We start from the raw sequence: 10952 nt of genomic DNA, 5'->3' as shown, positions 1-10952 counted from the left end.
TCGAGGAACAGCGGAGGAACCAGGAGACACAATGAGAAAGTCACAGGAGCTGATATCTGGAAGTTAGGAAGGTCTCGTTATGTCAGGACTTGGCAGTCTTAACAAAGATTTTGGCTTTTACTGTGAATCATATGTGAGGACACTGGAGAGTTTTGAACCAAGAGAGGACGGGATTACTTTGGTTGCTGCATTGAGAATAAGCCACAAAGATGCCAGAGAAGGAAAGAGAGGTATAAGATTTAAATCATATTTTTGAAAGTTCTGATTCCTCTTAGCTGTACCCCCGGAAACTGAAGGAAAGATTATCGCCCATCTGGGGGTTGTTTTATCTTTAAGAAAAAGAGATCGGGGGAGGAGTCTTGACTCTCTCCTGCTCTAATCGTGATGGCTGATTCTCAATCTTATAATGAGGGAAGCAGTTTTAAACATGATGAATATTAACAGTATTATCGAAGTTGAAAGTCTCACAGTGGCACAAGCTTATTGCCATGGAGTGTTGTTAAGGATGTGTGGTCGGGGACAGACCACCTGAGGTTCAATCTCAGTTCTGCTGTGTACTATCTGGCCTTGAACAAGCAGCTTAGCGTAAGAGACATTCCTTGTTTTCCTCATCTGTAGGAATAAGAGCTATACTTACTTATAGAGTTACTGGGACAATTCAATGAGTTAACACATGTGTCTGGAGCAGTATAAGTGCTCATTAATGTTATGCACTCTCATAATTATTAAGTCATCCAGCAATAGAGGCTCAGCTTTGAAACAGATGTGAGCTTTCAAAGATAGGGCTTGTGACTTACTAATCACCCATATCCTTTTTAGCTCTGAGGACAAGATTCGCTGAATGAATAAAAAACTGTTAGTAAAGCATCATATTTTTAGAATTTATTTATTTTTAATTGGGAGATAATTGCTTTACAATGTTGTGTTGGTTTCTGCCATACATTGTCATGAATCAGCCATTGGTATACATAGGTCCCCTCCCTCCCACCTCCTACCCCATCCCACCCCTCTAGGTCATCACAGAGCACTGGATTGAGCTCCCTGCATCATACAGCAAGTTCTGACTGGCTATCTATTTTCACACATGGTGTATATGTTTCAACGCTACTCTCTCGATTTGTCCCACCCTTTCCTTCCGCTGCGTCCCCGAGTCTGTTCTCCATGTCTGCGTCTCTAGGGCTGCCCTGCAAATGGTATCATTTTTCTAGATTCCATATATATGTAATATATCATATTTATCTTTCTCTTTTTGACACATACTTAACTCTGTATAACAGTTCTATGTTCATCCCCCTCACTATAATGGACTCAGATTTGTTCCTTTCTATGGCTGAGTGATATTCCATTGTATATATATACACCACAACTTCTTAATCCATTCATCTATTAATGGACATCTAGGTTGCTTCCATGTCCTGGCTGTTGTAAATAGTGCTGCAATGAACACTGGGGTACATGGGTCTTTCAGAACTGTGATTTTTCAGGGTATATACCCAGCTTAGATTGCTGGGTCTTATGGTAGCTTTATTCCTAATTTTTTAAGAAATCTCCATACTGTTCTCCAAAGTGGCCGTATCAATTTACATTCCCACCAACAGTGTAAGAGGGTTCCATTTTCTCCACACCCTCTCCAGCATTTATTGTTTGTAGATTTTTTTGATGATGGCCATTCTGACAGGTGTGAGGTGATACCTCATTGTAGTTTTTGATTTGCCTTGCTCTAATAATAAGTGATGTTGAGCATTTTCATGTGTTTACTAGCCATATGTGTGTCTTCTTTAGAGAAAACAAAGAAGATTATAAGAGATAAGGAAGGACAGTACGTAATGATCAAGGAATCAATCCAAGAAGAAGACACAACTGTAAATATTTATTCAACCAACACTGGAGTACCTCAATACACAAGGCAAACACTAACAGATATAAAAGGGGAAATCAACAGTAACACAATAATAATAGGGGACTTTAACACCCCATTTACACCAATGGACAGATAACCAAAACAGAAAATTCATAAGGAAACACAAGCCTTAAATGACACATTAGATCAGATGAACCTAACTGATACCTTCAGGACAGTCCATCCAAACTCAGAAAAATAACACTTTCTTCTTAAGTGAACATGGAACATTCGCCAGGATCACATCTTGAATCACAAATCAAGCCTTGGTAAATTAAGAAAATTGAAATCATATCAAGTATATTTTCAGATGAAAACGCTTGGAGACTGGATGTCAATTACAGGGGAAGAACTGTAAAAAAAAAACCATGAACACATGGAGATTAAAAATGTGTATCTAAATAACCAACAGGTTACTAAAAAAATGAAAGGGCAAATAAAAAGATTCCTAGAAACAAATGACAATGAAAACCAATGACTCAAAATCTATGGGATGCAGCAAAAGCAGTTCTAAGAGGGAAGTTTACAGCAATATAATCTTACCTCAAGAAAAAATAGAAACATCAAATAGACAACCTAATATTACACATAAAGCAACAGAAAAAAGAAGAACAGTTATATTATTTTATGAACTTAAAAAATTGAGTTTAAGAACAGATAATTTGAAGATTATTTTTTGCCTTGGAAAGTAAGTATTTAAACCCTGGATACATGAGAGACTTATCTTAGAAATAAATTCTATCAGCCAGTGTTCTGGTGTGCCAGCAACAGAACCCATTCTATCAAGTTTAAGCAGGAAAAGGTTTATTAAAGACTATTCAGAAGTTCAAAGAAACTTCAGGAGGATGACAGTCAGACTGATCTTAACAAGGAACAGTCAAACCATTCCATGGGTGAGCCCACTGCTGACACCAAATATGAGGACCACCTCCCTCCATCACTGCTGCTTTGGCCACACCCATTTCAAATAAGGGGTCTACATGATGCCTGCTTCAATACACCCACTGCTTCTCACTCATGCTCTCAAGTTGATGTATCTGATTAGCAGGGCCTCAGTCATGGGCCTGCTAATCCTAGCTGTCAGAAAAGCTGGGAAAGTGAATTGGTGGGGGGGGTGGTGTTTAACTTGAGGAGACAAGACTTCTAGAATGGGAAATTACCCCCAAACATAGGAAAGATAGTCAAAGATTGGTGGGCAGGCAGATAACATGACCACATTAACCAAGAGAAATCAAATATTCAGTTGACTGGAAATAGAGACAACTCGTTGGAAAAGACCCTGATGCTGGGAAAGACTGAGGGCAAAAGGAGAAGGGGGCAGCAGAGGATGAGATGGTTGGACAGCATCACCCACTCAATGGACATGAATCTGAGCAAACTCTGGGAGACAGCAAAGGACAGGGAAGCCTGGTGTGCTGCAGTCCATGAGGTCACAGACAGTCAGACATAACTTAGTGACTGAACAACAGCAATAAAAAATCCTTTTGGTACTCTCACATGAGAATCTAACCATACATATGAGATATACACCATGTTGAATGCATAGTTGAGGTTCAGTTCATTGGCTCAGTCGTGTCTGACTCTTTGCAACCCCATGAACCGCAGCACGCCAGGCCTCCCTGTCCATCACCAATTCCTGGAGTTTGCTCAAACTCATGTCCATTGAGTCGGTGATGCCATCCAACCATCTCACCCTCTGTTGTCCCCTTCTCCTCCTGCCTTCAATCTTTCCCAGCATCAGGGTCTTTTCCAATAAGTCAGTTCTTCGCGTCTGGTGGTCAAAGTATTGTAGTCTCAACTTCAACATCAGTCCTTCCAATGAATATTCAGGACTGATTTCCTTTAGGACGGACTGGCTGGATCTCCTTGCAGTCCAAGGGACTCTCAAGAGTCTTCTCCAACACCACAGTTCAAAAGCATCAATTCTTCGGCACTCAGCTTTCTTTCTAATTGAGGTTGTAAACTGAAATTTCAAGTTAGAGATAATGATTGAAGTCAAAACTAGAAGGAGGGGGAAAATCTATTCAAGTTTTCCATCAACTTTAACGACTGTGAGGATCTGATTTAAAATAGAGTATGTACATATAACTCTTAGATCAGCTCAATTTATTTTTCCAGATTTTCTTTCCAATGAAAATAGAAATACAGCATCTTAGAGCCCAGGGAGAATAACTCTTCTGGTTTGACTCTATTGATGTTGACGAGAGGAAGATGAAGCCCGGGAAAGCTCAGTGATTTACTCAAGGGTCATTGTTGAAAAGAAATGATGTTGAAAGGCCAAATAGTTTCCTGTTGTTTGAAGAACTCCTTTTCAGAGCCTCCCACAGTAGAGTGGGGAAGCAAGCTGCTTTGATCAAAAGAGCTCAAATCTTGGCTCCCTTCAACATCCAACCAGAAAGGCTGATTGCACTCGCCATGTCCATTCTTTTGGAGAGATTTATCCCCGTCTCCTCCCAAGGATGCTGCATCCCAAAGCCTCAGACATGAAGAATGAGACCAATAAAATCAATTTCCACAGAGGCTATAATGTGGAAAATACTGCTTATTTTCCCCTGCTAAATCAAACAATTGAACCAGCTTTCCCTGCAAATCCTCTCCCTTCATTGTAGCATCATGACATTTATTTAACAAATATTTACTGGAGGCCTACTTTAACCATACAAGGCAATGGTCTAAATCTATTAGCTTTAGCGCTTTGGGATTAATTTGGAGAGCACAGCGGCCCACTCCATCTAATTAGTCTTTTCTTTAAAATATGGTAGAAAAACCCATCGGCTGTCATCACCATGAAATAGTGAGCAGTTGTTAAAGTGAATAAATAGCCTTTGAAGAACATGTTCTGATTCTTAGAAACATTTTTAAGGAACAGAATAGAACATTTTAAGGAGGATATGATGATGAAAACAAATTTAATTAATTAGCTAATTAATGTAACTAAAGGCACCCAACTATGTTCTATATCTCTATAAGCATCACCACTGGATAATGGGAAAGGAGCACTAAGATGCTGGGCCATCCAAAGGACCAGTTAAAATTCTGTTGCTTGGTTCTTTGCCTAAGCAGTATCAATTGCCAGAGGACAAACTACTATTAGTGTTGATATGACCAAATGATAGAGAGTGGGGTGAGATAGTGAAAAGAGATTAGGTAAAGAGCAGGGACCCATGTTCAAGTCCAATACAGGCTCCAATAAAGATATGTGTGATCTTCACAAATCATTAAATCACTCTCAGCCCCAATATCTTAAAAACAAACAAGAGAGTCAGGAAAAAAGACAAATGAAGGAATGAGAGGGCTTCCCTGGTGGCTCAGTGGTAAAGAATCTGCCTGCAAATGCAGGTGATGTGGGTTCGATCCCTGGGTCAGTAAGATCCCCTGGAGAAGGAAATGGCAACCCACTCCAGTATTCTTGCCTGGGAAATCCCATGGATAAAGAAGCCTAGTGGGCTACAGTCCATGGAGTTGCAAAAGAGTCAGACACGACTTAACTAAACAACAATAACAAGGAGTGAGAAAATTTGCAAATCATATACCTGAATAGGGTTAATATCCAGAATATATAAAGAATTCCTACAACTCAACACTTTTTAAAAGTCTGATTAAAAAATGGATAAACAACTTGAATAGACATTTCTCCAAAGAAGATACAGAAATGGCCAACAAGCATATAAAAAGATGCTCAACACCACTAAACTTTAAGGAAAAGCAAACCAAAGCCACAATGAGATATCAACTCATACCCATTAGAAATGGCAAGTATTGGTGAGGATGAGGTGAAATCGGAACACTTGCACACTCTTGGCAAGAATGTATAATGGTATAGCCACTAAACAAAAGAGTACAGTGGCTCCTTACAGAATTAAAAAGAGAACAATGGGATAAAATTTAAGTTTTAAGGCAAGACAAGAAAATTTAGCATAACATATTCTCTGTCTGTATTGACTGCTCCCTTATGTGTGATGTGTGTCTTCATTTTACATTAACCATTAACCAAAGCCAGGAATGCCTGTTAGATCATTAAGATCAATGAGTTTTTTTACTTTTTCTGATGACAGCAGTGTAGCTCCTTAGAAGATTAATTTTTCCTTTCCTAGTTCCGTAAAGGGTCATGATGACCTGTTGCTTGCTTAGTTCAAGTTTATCTGGACTACGTATCTCTGGTAAACTTTATGTAAAATGTCAGCGTGTCATTTTGATGTATAATCCTTTGCCTTGAAAATGTGTAAGACTACGCCTTTGATTTCTAACAAAAAGAATAGTCCTCAGAGTTTTCTGAAGACTGTCTCCTGGGTTATATCTGTCAGACTGGCTTGAACAAAGTTCTCTATTTCACCTTTAGATTGACTTTTTATTTTTACCTAAAAGAATTATCATGTTATTCTACTTCTGGGTATATACCCAAATATTGAAAGCAGAACCCAAATGTATTTTTGTATACCTATGTTCACAGCAGCATTATTCACAATAGCCAAAAAGTAGAAGTAACCCAAGTGTAAATTCATGGATTGATGAACAAAATGTAGTATATACACAAAATGGTATATTATTTAGCCTTGAAGAGGAAGAAAATTCTCATATGCTACAACACGAATGAACCTTGAAGACATTATGATAAGTGAAATAAGTCAATCATAAAAGAAAAAATGCTATATGATCCCACTTATATAGGGTTCCCAGAGTAGTCAAGTTCATAGAGGCAGAAAATAGAATGGTCCAGGAAATGAGGGAAGGTCAAAATGGGGATTCATTGTTTAACGGGTACTGAGTTTCAGTTTGGGAAGATATTTTTAAAAGTTCTAGAAGTTCTAGAAAGGGATGGTCATAGTGAGTACATGACAAAGGGAATGTACTTAATGCCACCCAAGTGTTCACATGAAAATAGTTTAAATGGTAAATTTTGTGTTATCTACATCTTACCATGATTTTTTTTAAAAAAAGAGTCAGGAGACTAATACCTGCCTGGAATAACCCACAGAGCTGTGATGCAATCACATGTGGGGCCTTGTACAAATGAATTAATAGCAATAAGCTCCCAGAACCATCTCCCTAATCTGATGTTGTGGAGAGCTCCAGACCACAATTTCAAGCCACAGCAGTGTCTCCCATCTCGTATCCTCAGTCCGTCGTGTAACTCTAGCAGACAGCTCTGGGGCCCTGGGTACCATTCCCGCCATACCCCTGACTGAATTCACATTAGCTCCTGAGGCCAGTTCCCTGTGACTCAGACTCCCCAGGCCCTGACAGTGCCCTCCTTGAGGGGTGCCAGAGTCACCTGCCTGCTGGCCCAGGGCCCTCTCCCACATGGGCTACAAACCTCTCTTCACACAGGGAAGCAACCAAAGTGTGAGGCAGATAACCAGACGGCCTCAGGGCAGCCCTCAGTCAAAGGGAAACAGACCCAGCAGATTAATGCTCCACATCCTGTCCCTCCAAGGAGACAGTCTCATAGACATCCTGGGTCAGGCGGTCCCACAGCAGAAGCGATGCAATCCCATTGCCTCCAACTAGTGACCTCCTTGGAGAAGGCAATGGCACCCCACTCCAGTACTCTTGCCTGGAAAATCCCATGGACGGAGGAGCCTCGTAGGCTGCAGTCCATGGGGTCGCGAAGAGTCAGACATGACTGCATGACTTCACTTTCACTTTTCACTTTTATGCATTGGAGAAGGAAATGGCAACCCACTCCAGTGTTCTTGCCTGGAGAATCCCAGGAATGGGGTGGCACAGTTGGACACGACTGAAGTGACTTAGCAGCAGCAGTAGCAGCAGTGACCTCCTTAGCAGACCACACCCGGGCTTTACCCCATCCTTGTCTTACTGTTCCCACTCTTCACTCTGGTTGCCCAGAGTCACATCCCAGATAAACTACCTGAAATCAAATCTAGATCTCAGGAAAGCCAGTTAAAAACACTATGGCCCATAATACTTTTTATGATTCTTAATTTTATATCAATTTCTTTAACATTTTATAACTTAACTGTGTTTTAGATATAAGCAGTTCTTAGCTGTGTTCTAGAGTATATTATCAATCTATAAATATTTTGAGACTTGAAAAATATTTTCTTACCTTGGAAGATGACTGGGTTCCCAAGCCAGCACACAGAGTTCCTCCTTTAAAGTCCAATGGGAAGAGATGATTAGGGAAGGATTTTCCATGCAAAACTTTGACCTGAAACTTACAGAATAACCAATAGCACAAGGACAAAAGAACCATACATTGAAGAACTGAAGAAGAGAAAACTATCTGAGCTTCTCACCCAACCGTATAGTCACACAGCTCTTTAAGACTTAACTATAGGCATTTCTAAAGGCAAGTTGCCTGCGATCAAAAGACCAAGTTTTCTGCCACCCCAGAGGTACTAAAGGTAGATTGATGAACACTCAAAGCTGAAAAGCAAGAGAGGTGGTATTCATTTTGTTTCAGAAGAAGACAAGACTGGATCAGTGAAGCTATTTGGGGATTGAACTTTTCCAGGGATTTTTGCTTTCTGTGTCATAACAATAACTCCAGAACAAGCTGACCTGACTTGCAATGAAGGTGAGGGGAAGGGATGATCCGAGAAAGGGATGGGGATAGATATTCTATAAAACACCTGATCAGGAATCTTCAGCCTTCATAGAATTGAAAATAATTAAGGCCTTGCCCTGGATTAAACCTTCCCTTAAGGAAATGTTGTAGCTGGTTTGGTCTTCTATCCAGACCACTAAAACTTTCTCCATATCTTATAATAAATAAGGCTGTTTCACTTTCTTATAGTGAGTTCACTGGGGTGGCCATTTTATTTTTTTTTAAGAACTTTACCTTTGCATTCAAGCTTGGCTAACTCTTTAATGCAAGAGGTCTAGCTTTCAGCCTATCTCTACTTAAACCAAGATACTTCATTTAAGTTGAGACATGTGTGACTCTTCCTTTCATTTGAACACTTACAGACCATTGCAGGGTTATTAATTGGCCTAATTTCAGTATTGTTGTGTCTCAGGGAATAGGAAGGCTCAAGGAGAGGGAGAGAGATGGGTAATGGCCAATCAGTTGTAATAGGCAGAACACACAACATTTATCAAGGTTGTCATTTTGTATGGGCAAAGTTCATGGTGCCCATAGCACTAATATCCAAGAACTAAAACATTACCAGCAACCCGAAAGCACTCCCTAGAGTAACCAATATTGTGACTTCTAAGAGCACAGTTTAGTTTTCCTGCTTCTGTATAATATAAATGTGATCTTACAGTAATGCCCTTTTGTGTCTGAATTCTTTTACACAACAGTGTGAGATTCATCCATATTGTTGCATGTAGTTACAAGTGAATCATTCACATTACGTATAGAATGCCACAGTGAAAGTGTGTCGCAATTCATTTATCCATGCCGTTATCGACGGGCAGTTCCCAGTTTGGGCCTTTTATGAATGGGCTGCTGGGAATATTTTGTACATTTCTTTTGAGGAACAATTATACATGTTTCACCCAGGAACGAAATTGCTTGATACAGATATGTGCAGCTCCAAAAGATACCGCCAAACATTTTTCCTAAAGAGCTGCACCAATCTGTACTCTTACCAGCAAGGAACAGTGTGAAAAGGCAAAAAGATATGACACTGAAAGATGAACTCCCCAGGACTGTAGGTGCCCAATATGTGACTGGAGAAGAGTGGAGAAATAATTACAGAGAGAATGAAGAGACATAGCCAAAGCAAAAACAACGCCCAGTTGTGAACGTGACCGGTGATGAAAGTCAAGTCTAATGCTGTAAAGAACAATATTGCACACGACCCTGGGATGTTAGGTCCATGAATCAAGGTAAATTGGAAATGTTTGCCGTCTCAAACAGGAGATGGCAAGAGTAAACACTGACATCTTAGGAATCAGTGAACTAAAATGGACTGGAATGGGCAAATTTATTTCAGATGACCATTATATCAACTATTGGGGGCAAGAAGAAATGGAGTGGCCTTTATAGCCCACAAAAGAGTCCAAAATGCAATACTTGGGTGCAGTCTCAAAAACAACAGAATGATCTCTTAGTTTCCAAGGCAAACCATTCAATAGCACAGTAATTCAAGTCTATGCCCCAACCATTAAGGCAGAAGAAGCTGAAGTTGTACTCTTCCATGAAGACCTATAAGATGTTCTACAACTAACACCAAAAAAAGATGTCCTTTTCAATCATAGGGGACTTGAATGCAAAAGTAGGAAGTCAAGAGATACCTGGAGTAACAGGCAAGCTTGGCCTTAAAGTACAAAATGAAGCAGGGCAAAGACTAACAGAGTTTTGACAAGAGAACACACTGGTCATAGCAAACACCCTTTTCCAACAACACAAGACACAATTCTACACATGAACATAACCAGATAGTCAATACCAAAATCAGATTGACTACATATTCTTTGCAGTTGAAGATGGAGAACTCTATACAGTCAGCAAAAACAAGACTGGGAGCTGACTATGGCTCAGATCATGAACTCCTTATTGTAAAATTCAGACTTAAATTGAAAAAGGGTCTAGGGAAAACCACTAGACCAATCAGGTATGACCTAAATTAAATCCCTTATACTTATACAATGTAAGTGACAAATAGATTCAAAGGATTAGATCTGATAGAGTGCCTTAAGAACTATTGACAGAGATTCTTGACACTGTATAGGATGCAGTGATTAAGATCATCCCTAAGAAAAAGAAATGCAAAAAGGCAAAATGGTTGTCTGAGGAGGCCTTACAAATAAAAGAGAAGAGAAGAGAAGCTAAAAGCAAAAGAGAAAAGGAAAAATATACCCATTTGAATGCAGAGTTCCAAAGAACAGCAAGGAGAGATAATAAAGCCTTCCTCAGCGATCAATGCAAAGAAATAGAGAAAAACAATAGAATGGGAAAGACTAGAGTTCTCTTCAAGAAAATTAGAGCTATTAAGGGAACATTTCATGCAAAGATGGGCACAATAATGAACAGAAATGGTATGGACCTAACAGAGGCAGAAGATATTAAGAAGAGGTGGCAAGAATACACAGAAGAACTATACAAAAAAGATCTTAATGACCTAGATAACCACGATGGTAT

The sequence above is a fragment of the Cervus elaphus genome, chromosome 12 (assembly GCF_910594005.1).
Source record: "Cervus elaphus chromosome 12, mCerEla1.1, whole genome shotgun sequence".
Taxonomy (NCBI): Eukaryota; Metazoa; Chordata; class Mammalia; order Artiodactyla; family Cervidae; genus Cervus; species Cervus elaphus.
The sequence above is the reverse complement of the archived record's forward strand: the minus strand, read 5'-3'. Positions refer to the sequence as shown.